Below are 16,278 nucleotides of genomic sequence, written 5' to 3' on the forward strand. Positions count from 1 at the left end.
CACGGCAATTCCTCCTTTTCCTCTTGGCTTGGACGGCAAAAGATATTCTAGGGTTTATCTCTTGATGTATTTCCATAAAAATAACCCTAGAAAATCTCCCTAGAATATCTCCTTTTAATTTCTGATTTTTGGACGCCAACTCCTTGTTTCTCTCTTCATTTTGGACGGCAAAACTCTCCTAGGGTTTCTTCATGCGTCACAAACCCTAATCTCTTGGGCCATGATGGGCCATGATCCATTTTGCCGAAAATTCAAAGTGCTCTTGGGCTTCGTTGCTTCATCTTCAAGCCTTCTTATTTTCCAACGCAAAACACTTCATTTTCTTCATTTCTTTTCATAGTTGCGTTGGAAACTTCATTGGTAAGCTCTCCTCCATTTCGCAGGGTTTCCTGGTTGCACTAGGAAAGCTTGTTTCTTCATTTCTGCTCAAATGTGTGGGCCGTTATCTCTCATATTTGTTCGTCTTGATGTTCGCAGGCTCCTCTTTCCATTCGTGCGTTCATTTCCACTTTTTAGCTCGGAGGTCCTGAAAATAGAAACTAGTATGAGAAATAGAAACTTTCCTAATTTGAAAAATAGAAACTTACTAAAAATGAAAAATAGAAAGTTACTAAAAATGAAAAATAGAAACTTGCCAGAAATGAGAAATGAAAACTACAAGAATAGAAACTTTCTAAAAATGGAAAATAGAAACTAAGAAAAAATGGAAACTTTCTACAAATAGGAACTTTCCCAATCAAAGAATGGAAACTTTCCTAAACAGAGTTTTACTAAGGAAATGACGCAAGAAATGTAAGGAAATGCAGTTAAAACGTCGCATTAAAATGCTCCTATCAAATTCCCCCACACTTAGCTTTTGCTAGTCCCTTAGCAAAATCAAACAAAGACACTCACTAAGACTCAACGAAAATTAAAGACTCAAACAAACAAAGACTCTATTGCCCTTCAACTTTTTGTCTCAGCAATCTCTTACTTTCACCACACCAAGATTAGCACTTCACCAAGAATCAATGTTTAGGCATTCGAGAGTTAATTAAAACATATAATCCACACATACACAAGTAGGACTTGGTTGTAACAATGGTGATGGGTTTAAGCTTAGCATGCTTCAGACAAGTATGATTCAAATCTCACAAGTATATCCCTCTTTCTTCTCTCAGATCATGGCAATGCTTAAAAGCTTATTCACTCAAGTATATGTGAAAGATAAACAAGTGTATCACATATAAGAAACGAAAGCACATAAATATTCTTTTAAAGATCTCATGAAGGATATCAACTGATAGGAGCATTTTAATGTGGTATTTTAATAGTTAATTCCTCACATTTTGCTTAGTTAATTCCTTAACGAATCGATTTTTAATTCAATTTTTATTTTTAGGTACATTGGAGTAGATGATGATGAAATAAGTGTTAGGTCCATAAAATGATGGAGAAAAATGGAAATGCACTAAAAAGGTCAACTTTACACATTTTCCTACTCCGGCTAGGAGAAACCAAGCCAAGCAAGGAAGAAGGAGCGACCACCTGACCAAATGAACTTCAAATGAGCTGAAACCTTCCAGATCCATTCTAGACATCCTAAGAAACATTTCTTATGAAGAGTGCAAGAGCCAAAAAGAAGTGGAAGGCCTTCAAACAGTCAGCCCAATTTTCTGCAGAAGCAAAACTGGAAAACTGGACCTGTAAGGAGTCCAGCAGAAATTCCGGCCCAAACACATGGAGATAAATTCTGAAAATTTTACAGAATGATCTACACTCATGATGGATCATTTCATATGAAGAAGTCACGGGCAAAATCTGAAGTCTTGGTGGAGAATTAATTGAAGGAAAAATGAGTAGAAAGTGACTCAAACCTAACAAATTCCATTAGTGTTTAAATATTCAAACCTAACAAATTCCATTAGTGTTTAAATATTCAAACCTAATAAATTCCATTAATGTTTAAATGCTCAAACCTAACATATCATCATTTGTTTAAATCCAAATAGTTTTGCTTGGTAGCCTATAAATAGAGGCTACAACAAAGAAGAAAGGACATTCCTTCATCCATTCCATTTTCTTTGTCTCTCCATTTCCTTTCCATTTTCCTTTCCATCCTCTAGTTTCAAGTTTAGTCATCTCCACGAGTTCAAGCAAGGCCAAAGAAGAAGAAGAGAAGCCGTGAGCACTTCCATCCATAGCCATCCTTGAAGCTTGCTTTCGAGTTTCAAGAATCCACAAGTGAATCATCCATCTCATCTTCATCCACGGTGTAATCCTATTCTCCTTTGTAACCTTTGCTTTGAATTTCGTTGGTTATGAACTAGTTGACATATATGTTTGAACAAAGTATTATTTCTGGAATTTTTATGATTAATTGAGAATTTTCAGATTCATATATTGTGATTCGAGAGTTGCTTATGTGGGTTTGTTTAATTAAATTTGCGTTATAGATAACTTTTGTATTTTAATCTTATGTGGTTGCAAACACTTAGGGTTTCGATATGAATGGTGCTAGGTTTAAGAACATGAAATCGACTTTTCGTTTTGTGTAAACTTGAATCAAAGTAGTAAAGGTTTTGTACAAAGATCGAATTTAATTAAAGAGAATTGCAATTAGGTGGACTTTTCCATACTAAGTTGTACACTTGAGTTGATAGCCTTTCTCTATGTGTAATGCGTTAAACATGACATGATTGACTAGCTTTCTAGGGTTTGATTGCATGTTTGATAGGATTAATCTAGGTGCTTTCGCTTAGGTTAATTAGCATTGAAAAGTAAAAAATGGGAATTCATTTGCTTTCGAATGTTTCACATGATCAACTCCTTTCTCATGACTTAGATGAACAATATTAGGGTTTGAATCAATTTTAATCATAAGTTTCGGTTTTGATCTTTGTTCCTTCATTCCATTCGTATTTTTATGTTTTTGCATTTTAATTGTTTTTGTTAACTTAGTTTCATTTTCGAAAAAACCAAAAACAAAATCCCCCCTTTTCGTGTAAAATGTTTATATTTTGTGAATACATTTGTGAATATTATACTTTGTTTTAATTTTAATTGTTTAATTGTTTGACAATGACAGGTGTACCCTCAATCCCCGGAATAGAACGATCCCTATTTGCTTATACTACTAACGATCTTTTCAGGGTTAAATTATGCGCTTGCTTTGAGCGTATCATCAACTACTTGCACGAATGGACTGCCATAGGTTCAACTCTTGTAACTCATCTCCACATCAAGGGCTGTCCCATCTTAAGGATCAAGAAGGTCCTCTCTCTCAAGGGTTGTAATGGGGCTCAGGCTCAAGGTTTAAAGAAACGAAAGGTAAGGATTTATCAAAGTGTCCTAAAAACCTAGTAGAGCTCATATGAATGTAAAGATCTCGAAATTCCACCAAGGCATTGCAAAAACGTCACTTCCCCATATAGGTCACATAAAAGGGCCAAATGTCTTCATGTTGGGCCCAATCTTCAATGTAAACTTCCCTTGACTCTAGTGAAATGGACAAAGGCCAAATTTTTCTGTAGTGGGCCTTCAATTTAAAGCAGAACTCCAAAATCACTAAGTATAGGGGACTTAACATTTCTTTCTTTTTATTTCTTTTTAGCCGTATATATTTTTTTCTTTCTTTTCATTTTTCACGGCTTTCTCATATTTTTTTCTTTTCATGGACAAGTCTACCCCCACACTTGAACTTTCACCTCTTCTCAATCTTCATCTTTAACACCAAACCCATGTAATATGTCTCAAAAGTTAGCTCTACTAAGTTCTTAAAACAAAGGGTAGAGTTGTAACTATACTAAGCTTCATGGTTAAGGATTTTAAAGTGATGAACGAAAAGGCTTAATGTAGGCTCAAAGGGGCTTATCTAGGGGGGTCCCACGACGGGCACAAATAGGGACACAAGTTTATATGGCAATGGTGGTAATTCCTAGAGAACCTCTATCCCTTCCAGAATCAGGGCCATGTATTGATATTACGTCTCAACAAGCACAAGAGCGAATTCTAGCATCTCTAGTCCATTAAACTTAATCTATGGCAAGCAGTCAATCAAGATGAAAGAATAATGAGATCATCAAAACATCGCCAAGAAATTAAGAATATATTTTCATTTTCACTCCAAGAAAAAGGAACATGGCTCAAATATCTCACATGGGTTTTATGAATCAAAACTCATCCTAACATGCTCATATTCTGTACCAAGGTCACGAGATCCATATCCACTACACATGCATACATTTTTCATATATCTCAATTAACCAAAGAATACCATGTTAAAAATCATCTCAATGTTGTGATCCTCTTTTAGTCATGATTTCAGAGATATAGAATCATCCTAGACAGTTGAAGGGGCATCCTATGACTCAAAACAAAAACAAAAGCAACGAAAATTTTTTTTTTTTTTATTTTTCTGACATTTTTCGATTTTTTTGTATTTTCCAATATATATGACTCAAAATAAAAGACAAAAATGTAAATCCCTTCCCCCACACTTAAATATTGCATTGTCCTCAATGTAAGCAATTGTAAGCATGCAATGAAACACTTAAGCATATAGAGATGGAATTTACGAAAATAAAGTTCAAAGACAAACAAAAAGCATAAAATAAAGAAGTAGGGAGGAAAAAGAGCAAATCTGCGTTGAAGGCTCCTCCACAGCTACTTCTGAATTGGGTTGCCTCCCAAGCAGCGCTTAATGTTTATAGTCTTTCAGCCTAGACTTGTACCTCCATTTAATCCTCAAGAGGTGGAACGTTTTGGAGGGGTACTTCCTCCACTTCGTGTTCCACAAAGGCCTCATAGTAAGGCTTCAAGCGATGGCCATTCACTTTGAACTCGTTACCTGTTTGTTCACTCTTTATCTGCACAGCTCCATGAGAAAACACATTAGTGATAACAAAAGGTCCAATCCAACGAGAACGAAGTTTACCTGGGAAGAGTTTTAGACGAGAATGGAAGAGAAGAACTTTTTGACCCACAACAAAAGTCTTCCTTCGAATCATTTTATCATGGAATGCCTTAGTCTTTTCTTTATAGATGTTGGCACTTTCGAAAGCATCATTCCTAATCTCCTCTAACTCTTGCAACTGCAGCTTCCTATGAAGCCCAGCTTCATCAATATCCATGTTAAACTGCTTCACAGCCCACCAAGCTTTGTGCTCTAACTCCACAGGTAAATGGCAAGGTTTGCCATAGACAATGCGATATGGGGACATACCTATGGGAGTCTTGTAGGCAGTTCTGTAGGCCCACAAAGCATCCTCCAAGCGTAGGGACCAATCCTTCCTATTGGGGTTCACAGTCTTTTCCAATATCCCCTTGATCTGACGATTTGAGACCTCAGCCTGCCCACTAGTTTGGGGGTGATAAGGTGTAGAAACCTTATGTGTAACATCATATTTCTTCAACAAGGCCTCAATCGTCCGATTGCAAAAATGGGATCCACCATCACTAATGAGAACTCTAGGCATTCCAAACCTGCTAAAGATGTTAGACTTGATAAAATCTGCAACAACCTTAGAGTCATTAGTTCTAGTGGCCTTTGCTTCCACCCATTTGGAAACATAGTCCACTGCAAGTAAGATATATAGAAACCCAAAAGATGAAGGGAAAGGTCCCATGAAATCTATGCCCCAGACATCAAATATTTCAACAGTTATGATATTGGACAATGGCATTTGATCTCTAGAACTTAGATTTCCGGTTCGTTGGCATCTATCACAAGTTAAACAATATGCATGTGCATCCTTAAATAACGTTGGCCAAAAGAACCCAGACTCTAACACCTTAAAAGCAGTCTTTTTAGACCCAAAGTGACCCCCACATGCTTTAGAATGGCAAAACGAAAGTATGGCATTATGTTCATGTTCAGGCACACATCTCCTAATCAGTTGATCAGAGCAATATTTCCACAAATAAGGTTCATCCCAAACATATTGCTTAACAGTTTTCTTAAGCCTATCTCTATGAGCACGTGACATGGTATCAGGAATCTTCCTAGAAACAATATAGTTCACAATATCAGCATACCATGGTTCACTTACCTGAAGTCCAAAAAGCTGCTCATCTGGAAACGTCTCCACCAGAGGGAGATGGTCTTCTGCATGTACCAAACGACTCAAGTGGTCAGCTACCACGTTTTCACTACCCTTCTTGTCCTTGATGTCAACGTCAAACTCTTGCAAGAGTAGGACCCATCTGATAAGCCTTGGTTTCGCCTCCTTCTTGGTCATCAAGTACTTCAAAGCTGCATGGTCAGTATAAATAATTACCTTGGTACCAAGTAAGTAGGAACGAAACTTTTCAAGGGCAAAAACAACTGCAAGGAGCTCTTTCTCTGTGGTGGAATAATTCATTTGTGCATCATTCAGAGTCCTTGAGGCGTAGTAGATGGCATAGGGTCGTTTGTCCTTCCTTTGCCCCAAAACAGCTCCAACTGCATAGTCAGAGGCATCACACATCAACTCAAAGGGCAAGGACCAATCTGGAGGTAGCATGATGGGGGCTGACGTCAACAACTCCTTAAGCTTGTCAAAAGCAGCTTGACATTCCTTGTCAAAGTGAAAGGGCACATCCTTCTGGAGCAGTTGACATAGAGGTCTCGAAATCTTGGAGAAGTCCTTGATAAACCTCCTATAAAAACCTGCATGGCCAAGGAAAGAACGAATCTCTCTCACAGAAGTGGGAGAGGGTAAGTAACGCACAATATCAACCTTGGCCTTATCGACCTCTATTCCCCTAGCAGAGACAATATGTCGTAAAACTATGCCTTGTTTAACCATAAAATGGCATTTCTCCCAATTAAGTACAAGGTTAGTTTCCATGCAACGTTCTAGAATTATTTCCAGATTATTAAGACAATCATCAAAATTCTTTCCAAAAACTGAAAAGTCATCCATGAATACCTCTATGATTTTCTCAATATAATCTGAAAAAATACTTACCATACACCTCTGAAAGGTACCTGGAGCGTTGCAAAGGCCAAAGGGCATGCGTCTATAGGCAAACGTCCCAAAGGGGCAAGTGAAGGTTGTCTTTTCTTGATCTTCATTGGCTATGGCAATCTGATTGTAGCCTGAGTAGCCATCCAAGAAGCAGTAGTAGTCATGTCCAGCTAGGCGCTCAAGCATCTGATCAATGAATGGAAGAGGAAAGTGATCTTTCCTCGTTGTTGCGTTGAGCTTCCTGTAATCAATGCACACTCTGTGACCTGTGACTGTCCTTTGGGGCACCAGTTCGTTCTCAGCATTCTTCACCACAGTTACCCCAGATTTCTTGGGCACAACCTGAACTGGAGAGACCCACTTGGAGTCTGAAATGGGGTAGATCACCCCACAATCTAGGAGTTTGATAACCTCCTTCTTCACAACTTCCATCATTGGAGGGTTGAGACGACGTTGAGCCTCTCTTGTGGGTTTAGACCCCTCCTCTAGAAGTATCCTATGGACGCAAGTTGTAGGGCTAATTCCCTTGATGTCCGCCAATGTCCATCCTATGGCGGTCTTGTGTTGCTTCAGCATCTCCACCAACTTCTCTTCTTGTGGAGTCGTAAGCGCAGAGGACACTATCACTGGTAAGGTCTCCTTGTCTCCTAAGTAGACATACTTCAAATGGTCTGGAAGAGGTTTAAGCTCAAGTTCTGGGGCCTGGACCACTGAAGGTAAAGTCTTGTTAGTAGATAACTGAATGGACAAAGGAGAATTAGACTTACCTATATAAGGGGATGCTTCAAGGAAGGAGACGTTTTCAATTATCTTTCCTTCACAAGTGTCCTTCAATTCCTCCTTTGAGATAATGGCACCACCTTTTGTGTACCCTACTCCTTGTTCGAGGGTTGTGGCTAGGGTATCCTCATTCATGGCCTCAAACATTTTCTGGGCAAGGTCATCCAAAATATCAATAGAATAACAGTCATTTATATCAAGAGGATACCTCATGGCTTCAAAAATGTTGAAGCCAATAACGTCACCATCAAACTCCATGGTGAGAGAGCCTGCATACACATCTATCTTCGTCCTAGCTGTCCTTAAGAAAGGACGTCCCAAAAGCAAAGGAGTGGAACTCACAGGGGAATCCTCCATTTCTAACACATAAAAATCAGCTGGGAAGATAAGATGGTTAACCTGCACAAGCACATCCTCCAACAAACCTCTAGGGTATGCATTGGATCTGTCAGCTAACTGAATGATAACATTATCAGATTTAAGTTCCCCTAGACCTAGGGTTTCATAAACAGAGTAGGGCATAACATTAACAGATGCACCTAGATCTAGCATGGCATTCTTAAATCTGGAGTTACCAATAGTACATGGAATAGTAAAGCTTCCAGGATCCTTACACTTTGGAGGAATCTTCCTCTGAATCAAGGCAGAAACGTTCTCACTTACCTTTACCACCTCCTTTTCACGGTTCACTCTCCTAGTAGTGCAAAGCTCTTTAAGGAACTTGGCATACTTAGGGACTTGCTTGATGGCCTCTAGGAGGGGTAAGTTTACTTGCACCTTCTTGAAAGTTTCCAAGATAGCTTGGTCACTTTCATCCTTCTTTGATTTAGCAAATCTGCGTGGAAAGGGCATGCAAGAAGAAGAAGGGTTAGTAATAACCGAATTGGATAGAGTAGAATTAATACCTTGAATATCCGGTTTTGCCTTTGGTGGTGAGGACGCCTTGAGTTCTTCCTTGGACGTTGCAGGGTCCTTTTCAATACCCAACTTTGTGGGTTCATGGCCTTCCTCAATCTCTATGCTTACTTGGGCCTTTTTGGGTTGCTTGGGTTGATCCAGAAATGGCCTTCCACTCCTTGTAGTCACAACTGATGCATTCTCCACATTACCCTTAGGATTAGGTATTGTGACACTAGGGAGCTTCCCATTCTCATGAATCTTGCTCATGAAATCCACAACTTGGCCCATCTGCTTCTTGAGTTCTGCAATGTCCTTAGTATGGGTCTGTTGTCCTTGGATCAAAGCCTGAGTAGAGTTTGTCAAGGCTTGTGTAGAAGCAGTCAAGGCTTCCAACGTCTTATCATAATGGGAATTGGAATTCCCAGAGTTCTGTTGAGGAGGAGGCATGTAAGGAGCTTGAGGACGTTGAAAAGTAGGCCCTTGAGGACGTTGAAAGTTCCCACCAAGAGGATTCTGAACATTGTCATTGTTGGTCCACTTGAAGTTGGGATGGTCCCTCCATCCTGGGTTATAAGTATTGGAATAAGGGTCATGTCTAGGACGTTGAGGTCCTCCCTGATATCCTCCTTGGTATCCTCCAATAGCATTAGCAGATTCCCATCCTCCATTTTCATTGAGTTGAGGGCATTGATCAGTAACATGCCCTTGCATAGAGCATACCCCACAAGCTATGGATGCACTAGGCCCTTTGGAACTTATGACTTGGTTCATGAGCAAGGTGAGCTTATTCAGTTGATCCTCAATGGCATTGTTCCTACCCACTTCATGTACCTTTCGAATGGAGTGCCCTACACCCTCGTATTGTTGACTGTTGAGGGCACGATTCTCAATAAGTTCCTTTCCCTCTGCAGGTGACTTGTCCACAAAAGCTCCTCCAGCTGCAGCATCAAGCATTTGCCTCTCTAAGGGTAAGAGTCCCTCATAGAAGCATGTCAGTAGGGTCTCATCCTTCATCTGATGTTGAGGACATTGAGCAAGTAAGGAGTTGAACCTCTCATAATAGGCAGAATAGGACTCATCTGGAGCTTGTTCAATTCCACTAAGCTTCTTCCTGAGTGTGATGACCTTGGAAGCTGGGAAGTATCGTTCCAAGAAGGCCTTCCTCATAGTGTCCCAAGAGGTAATACGTCCAGCAGGAATCTCATATAGCCAATCTTTGGCTCTGTCGGCTAAGGAAAATGGAAATGCTTTCATCCTTAGAATGTTCTCATCTGCTCCTTGTGGTTGCATGTTAGAACACACAACCTGAAATGCCCTAAGATGCTTGTTGGCGTCCTCCATAGGAAGCCCATGAAACTTAGGGAGTTGGTGCAATAATCCACTCTTCAGCTCAAACTCTGCATTTCTTCCTGCAGCAGGGGCAGGGTACACAATACCTATAGGGGGTCCTCCCTCAACTGTTGCTGTGGATAGTTCCCTAATGGATGCCATTCTCTCTTCTTGAACTTCTTCAGGTGGTGGTGTAGGTGGTGGTGTAGAGTTAGACGAAATCACAGGTGAAGGTGAACGTGAAGGAGGAGATGGGGTAGGTGTAGGTGATGTAGATTCCTCAGAAGGATAGATTCTCTTCCCTTGCTCGTTAAACTTGTACTCTTTGAATTGCAAGGAAGAAGGTCTTCTGTACTCAAGTGTAGGAGGATTTTTCAAACGAGCGAGTCTTTCTTCAATCTCTCGTATGGTAGGGAGTTTAGAGGACTCGGACATTCATGGAATTCCTGAACAACATTAAGATGTACAAAAGTGAGTAACTTACGAAAACAAACAAAATACAAGTTAAAATTTTCATACAAAAACGTCACTATTCACAATGCAACAAAAGAGACTTACATTTTTGTACAAGTAAGAGAAGTAAAAACAAAACACTTTACATGTGAAGGGTATGGACAAGTATTTTATTACTATTTTTTTTTTTAGAACTTATAAACATCGTTAATAACTCAATTGATTCCAAGTTGTAAGTCGAGCCCAATAGAAACCACTACTATTGGTGAGCTACGATATAGGGATAGTCGCCTAGACATAAGTCTCTTTCCGTGGTTTCAGAAGGCCAGATAGCCAGATTAAGAGGTAAGTGAGAGGGAGGACTCATTTTGGTGATACTACGGAGGCTACTCCCTCATTGAGGTTTACGCCCCTATTGGCTACTTCCACATTGTGGTTTACGCACAGTCTATAGTATCTCTGAGATCCAATTTGAACCCATCACTCAGGGTCTCAACCTAAGACACCATCTGTAATGCCCCTTACTCAGTTTGGAAAGTACTCATGTGTTAGACTGTTCTCCTAATGCTAATAAAGGCCGCCCTCAACCTCATAAGACCTTAGAAAGGTACCAATGAAGGGTTAAGGCCAATATTAACAAAAGGGCCCTTGTCTACTCATACGATTTTACACACTTATAACAATCAAATAATTAACAACATTTATAAATCAAATTTTTTTTTTTTTTTTTTTTTACTTTTTCTTTCTTTTCCTTTACAAGTAAATTAGACAAATTACACACAAAACTTTCACACAAAACACAAGTACAAAACGTCACTATTCCCAATTATTTATTTATTTAATTTTTTTTTTTTTTCCGATTTTTTTTTTTTTTTTTTTTTTTTTTTTTTTTTCTTTCTTTTATTTACAATTATTTTCAACACTTAGGTACGGGAACAGGGAATCTCGTTGTGCAATGGGGCTGAAACAGCTACCCTTCCAAGATTATGTTTAATCCAATATACCTTAAGTGCCACAACAATTTCTTACATTTTCTTTTTGCTATAAATACTATTGATATCGAATTTAATTCCAAGCGGTAAATCAAGTGGACGTGCGGCCCAAGTATAATCGTCTAGACACAAAGTCCCTCCTACATCCGTTGGGCAACCTTACTGAAATGGCCAGGTAGGGGAGGGCGAACACAAGAGGTAGGATCCATTTTGGCATAGGCTACTCCCTCATTGAGGTTTACGCCCATTTGTAGCACTTCTGAATCCAGAACCCGTCATGAACGTTGTCCCCAGCCTAGACACCATCTCACATAGGATATTCTTACTAGGATGTAAAAGGTCCTAAGTGTGTTAGACAGTTCAATGAATGTTAATAAAGGCCGCCCTCAACCTCATAAGACCTTAGAAAGGTACCAATGAAGGGTTTAGGCCAATATTAATAAACACGACTTCACCTATTCCTTCTTTAATTTACAACTCACAATTAAACTAGTATTCAACAATATAAATAACAACCTAAGTAATTAATTATCTAATTTTCGACAATTACAAAATTAACAAGCAAAAATTTTTTTTTTTTTTTTTTTTTTTTTTTCGATAACAATATAAACAAAACAATTATTCACAATATGGCAAATGATTTTTCAATCCCCGGCAACGGCGCCAAAAATTGATGCGCTTAAAGCAAGCGCATAATTTAACCCTGAAATATCGTTAGTAGTATAAGCAAATAGGGATCGTTCTATTCCGGGGATTGAGGGTACTGATGCGGCTAAAATAGCCTCACAATTTAACCCTGCAAAATGTAGTTGTCAGTATAGGATAAGCAGGGATCGTTCAGTCCGGGGATTGTAGGGTACACCTACACAAAAAGGTCAATTGACAAATAAAAGAATAAAATGGGGGTTTTGGAATTTGGTTCCTAATCTACTTAAAATAAAAACAAAACAAATAAAACTATATACATTGATCGACTTCCCTAACCTAGACCAATACCACTCAGAAATTACTAAGTGTAAAAACAGAAAATTCATTTCAACATGCTACAAGAATGTGCCCATCTTAAACGCTTAGATAAGAGCTCAAATGAAAAGCCTCAGCGGATCAATCCATTTATCTAATTCGTTCTAATGTAGGCTTGGATCGGAAAAGTCCTTACCAAGCCTAATACTACTAATTTTCGAAAACACTCAGCGTAGTTCTCTTAACTAGTAGTATTATCTAACCCTTGAATCAACTCACACGTGCAAATTAACCATTACACATAGAATTTAACACGTAATTTCCAGAATCGTTTAATCATTAAAGCATGATTTTTACCACTTTTTAGAACTAATTACTACTTGTTTAACTCAGCGTCTTAACAAATAACAATTACTCTTGGCAAATTAAGCAAACACACAAGAACTCTCACCGTTATTCTAGCATGCAAACTTATGAACCTAACTCTGAAAATTACCTAAACACATAAAAGGGCACAAGATTGTAACATGCATCATAAAAGAATTCTCGAAATTAACTCAATAATAAACTGAAAATCTCAAAAATATTAATAAAAATATTCTGAAAATTTCATGTCTCCAATTACACAACTCGCAAATCCAAACACACAAAACCGAAACAAAAATTGTGAGTAGAGTCATAGTTACACTTTGAAGCTTTCCTCAGCGGCTTGGCAACAAGGTGATGAACTCGTCTCTGCTATGGTGGTGGAGCGTCCTTGACTCAGCGCCTAAGAACTTCGTAGATTGATGGATGGATGGTGGTCACGGTCTTGTAGGTGATGGAAGTTTAAGGAGTGAATTGGGCAGAGTCTTGGAATAGTTTTTGGCCAGGAAGTGATAGACAAGGAACTGATCTTGGTCAGGAAGTGATAGACAAGGAACTGATCTTGGTCAGGAAGTGATGGAAATTCTGTTCTGGAAGTTGCCTATTTATAGGGGAGCATTGGTTGGCTTTTGTCGATCATACCCTTCATCATTGGACGGATGGGATTGCATCATAATTCCTTTAATTTTCCAACTGAAAACGTCTCCTTTATGGCCTTAACTCCTCTCATAATGGGGTCTTTTAACAGCTGAAACGTCTTTCTCCTTTATTCCCGAACTGAAAACGTCTTTTCTCCTTTATTTATTTTCCAGCTGAAACGTCTTTCTCCTTTATTTCCCTTCTTCATTGCTTGGTCAAATGTCTTAAATGCTTTATTTTATGACTCCATCGTTGTTATTTCCAAGAGTTCCACCAGCCAAGGTTTCCTACAACAAGCAGGAGAATATCAGAATTTTCTAGAGAAAATAAAGGGAATTAATGTAAAGACCGCAAAAAAACGTCGACGGTAAGGAATCCTGATCCCGTTAGGATTTTTTTCATAAATTTTCCATTTTGCGCCTATTTTACGCCAAACACTGTACAAGACTCTTAAACTGACTCGATGACTCAAAACACGAAACTTAAGGGAGAAACAAGTCTAAAATGGGGCATATACTCAATAATATCGTCGCACTTTATGCTGCTATCAGGTACACCTGTCATTGTCAAACAATTAAACAATTAAAATTAAAACAAAGTATAATATTCACACATATATACATATTTACGAAAAAAAAGGGTATTTTTGATTTTGATTTTCTAAAATTAAACTAAGTAAAGAAAATAATTAAAATGCTAAAACATAAAAATATAAATGGAATGCAAGAACAAAGATCAAAATCGAAACATATGATTAAAATTAATTCAAGTTCATCATTGTTCATCATAGTCATGCAAGAGGAATTGATCATGTGAAACGTTCAAAGCAAACAATTTCCCATATTTTACTTTCAACGCTAATTAATCTAAGTGAAAGCACATAGACTAATCCTATCAAACATGCATTCAAGCCCTAGAAAGCTAGTCAATCATACATGTTTAACGCATTAAGCATCTAGAAAGGCTATCAATTCAAATGTGCAACTTAGTATGAAAAAGTCCACCTAATTGCAATCTTCTTTGATTAAATTCGGTTTTTGTACAAAACCTTTACTACTTATTGATTCAAGAACACAAAACCAAAAAGTTGATTCATGTTCTTAAATTCGTAGCACCAATTATATAAAAACCCTAAAAGTTTCGAACCCTTTAAGATTAACATACAAAAGATTTCTATCATGCAAATTTAATCAAACACTCACACATAAGCAACCATAATTCGCAAAGTATGAATCTGAAAATTAACTATTAATCATAAAATTTCAGAAAACAATACTTGTTCAAACATATGTGTCAACTAAGGCATAACCAACGAAAATACAAACAAAGTTACAAGGAAGAATCGAATTACACCAAGAGATGGAGATGGTGATGAACGAAAAGGTGATGTGATCTCTTGAATTTCGAAAGCAATCTTCAAGGTGGAGGATGGATGGTGTTCACGGCTTGTCTTCTTCTTCCTTGGCCTTGCTTGCACTTCGTGGTTGCCTTAGAGGATGGAGAAGAGCACGGCTAGGCTAGAGAGCTTTTCTGAATTTTTTCTAAAGTTGTAAAACACAATGGAAGGGACCCCTGACGTTGAGAATGTGTGAGAATATATAGTGGACGCCTCCTTGCTCTCCAAGCCGTGTAAACCTCTTAATATCCCAAGGAATTATTCTGAAAATGCCACATAATTTCCTCCAATAATAGCTTGCCAAATAAGCCCTATGACATGGTTCAACCAATCACAAAACTCCATTTTAATTCCCTAATATTTTGGCCGAAATATATAAAGATATATTCTGATTTTGTAGTTCAATTTCGGCCAAACTTCCTTAGAGAAAATAGGGAACGAACCTAGACTCCTTTTTGGCCGTTTCTTGGTCTCCACACTTTGGCTTTCCTTAAAACTCTCCCCTAGAATCTCTCTTTGCCGAATTCTCTAGGGTTTCTTCATGAATATCACGGCAATTCCTCCTTTTCCTCTTGGCTTGGACGGCAAAAGATATTCTAGGGTTTATCTCTTGATGTATTTCCATAAAAATAACCCTAGAAAATCTCCCTAGAATATCTCCTTTTAATTTCTGATTTTTGGACGCCAACTCCTTGTTTCTCTCTTCATTTTGGACGGCAAAACTCTCCTAGGGTTTCTTCATGCGTCACAAACCCTAATCTCTTGGGCCATGATGGGCCATGATCCATTTTGCCGAAAATTCAAAGTGCTCTTGGGCTTCGTTGCTTCATCTTCAAGCCTTCTTATTTTCCAACGCAAAACACTTCATTTTCTTCATTTCTTTTCATAGTTGCGTTGGAAACTTCATTGGTAAGCTCTCCTCCATTTCGCAGGGTTTCCTGGTTGCACTAGGAAAGCTTGTTTCTTCATTTCTGCTCAAATGTGTGGGCCGTTATCTCTCATATTTGTTCGTCTTGATGTTCGCAGGCTCCTCTTTCCATTCGTGCGTTCATTTCCACTTTTTAGCTCGGAGGTCCTGAAAATAGAAACTAGTATGAGAAATAGAAACTTTCCTAATTTGAAAAATAGAAACTTACTAAAAATGAAAAATAGAAAGTTACTAAAAATGAAAAATAGAAACTTGCCAGAAATGAGAAATGAAAACTACAAGAATAGAAACTTTCTAAAAATGGAAAATAGAAACTAAGAAAAAATGGAAACTTTCTACAAATAGGAACTTTCCCAATCAAAGAATGGAAACTTTCCTAAACAGAGTTTTACTAAGGAAATGACGCAAGAAATGTAAGGAAATGCAGTTAAAACGTCGCATTAAAATGCTCCTATCAGAAATGATCAGTAGCATGTGGTTCATAGTTTATATTTCAAGCCTCTTTCAAAGGATAATTGGCTTTAAAAACGAGTTGGTTCTCCCAAGAAAATTGGTGCGGTCTCAGCCAGGCCTCCTACAAAAGAAGGGGAAGCAAGCCCATTT

General features: G+C 38.3%; 1 pseudogene; it reads right to left on the bottom strand.

Annotated features, from left to right (window-relative positions):
* Positions 1 to 16,278, bottom strand: part of LOC133718320 (uncharacterized) — a 34,693-nt pseudogene that overhangs the window by 5,996 nt on the left and 12,419 nt on the right.

The sequence above is a fragment of the Rosa rugosa genome, chromosome 6 (genome assembly GCF_958449725.1).
Source record: "Rosa rugosa chromosome 6, drRosRugo1.1, whole genome shotgun sequence".
In the NCBI taxonomy this organism is placed as follows: Eukaryota; Viridiplantae; Streptophyta; class Magnoliopsida; order Rosales; family Rosaceae; genus Rosa; species Rosa rugosa.